Raw genomic sequence first — 2,681 nt, 5'->3', positions numbered from 1 at the left:
GCTGGGTTAATAGTGTCGCCCCCTCCCCGCCCCCCTTCCCGGATCCTCAGGACGGGACTTTATCTGGAATACAGTGCTCGCAGATGCCCCTGGTAAAGTCGCAGCCCTGCTGGAGTAGCGTGGGCTGGTGTCCTCAGAGGGGAGACGTCCACACACAGGGAAGAAGATGCAGACGCAGACGCACAGGAAGAAAGCCATGTGTCGACAGAGGCCGATTAGCCAAGAAACACCAACGGGTGCCCGCAAGCCCAGAGGCCGAGAAGGGCGGGGACCGGGCTGTTCCCTGGCGCCTTCGGAGGGAACCGGCCTTGCCAACGCCTTGGCCTCGGACTTCTGGCCTCCTGAGCCCTGACACTAACTTCCCATCGTCTCAGGCCCCCCAGGGGCAGCCCTAGGAAACGGACGGGAGCTCCCCCTCGCCCCCGCGTCAGAGCCCCTGTGCGCCAACCGCTCGCCCATTCCTGCCGCCTGCCCTTGCTCTGTGCACGCTTCAAGGCAGGGCCCCCTGGTGCCTTTCGAGGTCTCGGTGCTGGATAAGAGTGGACGCGCCTCGCAATTCATGTTTCTCTCACCGAAATAAAACCCAAACAAACTCAAAGCGAGCGCGGGAGTTCAGGGCTAAGCGGCATCCCGCCCAGGGGGTGCGCTCCGCTGGCAGGGCTGCTCCCCCCAGCCCCCCCAGCTGTCTCTGGTCTGTGCCCCCGGCGGTCTCTGGAATCTTGGCCGTGGCTGGGCAGCGGCAGCCGGGCGGCACACGCCACTGGCCTGGCACGCTCGGTTGTGACTTTCAAATACTGGATATGAAAGGTTCTACTTGATTCGAAATTCACTCGGTTCTAACAAGAAATCTTAATGTTGCATGTCGCTGAGAGTTGTTAGAGGCTTTAAATGTTTCAATTGTAAAATTTGTGTGTCAGTAAAATCCAGCTTTAAGTTATCTGCTTGCATGAAGAAAATGTCTCGATGGTGACATCCCATCTGTCCCTCTGTCCTGAGCTTATGTGCAGCCATTTCAAACATAAAACCTGTTATGTTCGTTGAAGCAATCGCAAGTTTTCACTTCAGAATGTGAACTGTTTATTTGGAAGTTTTACACAAATATACTATCTCCTCTAAATGTTTCTTATAATCGTATAAAAGGTTATTATAAAAATATCTTATAAAAGGTTAATATTTTAATCTTTATAAAATTAAGAGATTAATATTTTAAGCAAATGTGGTATGGACCACCCAAGGCGCCATACACGCATTACCGTTTTCTGTGCGAGAAAATGTGGAAAACGTTGAGATTTCCTGTACCGTGTCACCGCACATTCGTCCGTGCGGTTGGCAAACGTGGATTGGTGCCCTCTGAGCCAGGGCACGACCCCCAGAATCCCTCCAACCCCTGACTAGGAGATAGATTTAGAAATAACTGGTCTGAGCTCACGCGCTAGGTCAGGCTGCAGCGGTGTCTGCAGTGCCCAGAAGTGCAGTGAGGACGGCCGCAGAGAACAGCGGTGTTGGACCAGGGCCTCGGAGTTGGGGCTCACGGCGAAAGGCTGGCGCTGGGGGCTCGGGGCAGAGATGCCAGCGCATGAGGAGGTGCGTGTTTTGGAAACTGCAGAGGCTTCCAGAAGCTTTGGGCAGCCCTCGCTTTCCAGCTGCTGAGGAACTGGGCCTCATTCCCACGGGCCCGGTGTGAGGGCTTTCCTCAGGAGTGACGGGGTGCGACCTCCTGTAGAAGGGCGGTCTGAGGCAGCGGGGAGTCAGCTGTGTGGCGGACAGCCTGGAAGCGGGGAGGCTGATGCCCAGGCTCGGCGAGGGGGGCTCTGCGCAGATGCCCCGTGTGTGGAGGAGAGGGGGCTGGGAGGGACATGGGGGGCAGACGGGCCCAGCTTGGGGACTACCCGGAACGGGGCGTTAGTTGGGAAAGGGGGAAGGCAGTGGCAGAGAGAGGGGAAGGCCACAGAAAGAGACCACGCCAAAGCGAGAGAGGCCTGGGCAGCTCGGGGCAGGAGGAGGGGCCCAGCACGTGTCCCCTGCTTGGTGCCACCGTGAGGCCGGCAGGTCTCCTGGCTGTGCGGAGAACATGTCTCAAACGCCTAATGACGAGTGAATTCAGTGCAACTCAGCGGACGAACGAGAAGGTATCGGGGTGCTCTGGAAACAGCAGCACCCCAGAGCCTGGCAGGCAGGAGCCTTCCCCAGGCTGGCCAGGACGGGTGTGGGGCACGGTGTGGTGCCTGCCGAGGCCCAGGGCACTGTCCATTCGATCTTTGGGCATTTCAGGCCTGGCCTTGGATTGGTTTCAGCCTTACGAATTGTTGTGAGTAGGCGCCGCCTTCTTGAATTTCATTTGCAAAATGTATTTTCTGCTTCACTTGACTCTCAGGGAGGTGCTCTCCTGGGAGCTGGCACCTGGGCTGGGTGTGGACTCCGTGTGTTTGCCCCGGCGCTCTGCGGGCACTCAGGCCCTCCTCGGAGGCCGCCCACCATCAGTTTTTGGCGAGGAGGGAGAGTGGGATTCGGAGAACGATTGTTTCAGGGGTGAAACGGGAACCGTCAGGTGTAGGCGGCGCGGCGGGGCCGGGCTCCTGCAGCACAGACGTGTGAGCTGCGTGGGCCCCCCGCATACAGGTGCGATGAAAGGTAGCCAGTCGGCGGGCTCCACCTGCACTGAGTGGAAGCTAGCTTCCTGA

This window comes from Pteropus alecto, unplaced genomic scaffold, assembly GCF_000325575.1.
Source record: "Pteropus alecto unplaced genomic scaffold, ASM32557v1 scaffold97, whole genome shotgun sequence".
Lineage (NCBI taxonomy): Eukaryota > Metazoa > Chordata > Mammalia > Chiroptera > Pteropodidae > Pteropus > Pteropus alecto.
Note: the sequence above shows the minus strand (reverse complement) of the source record.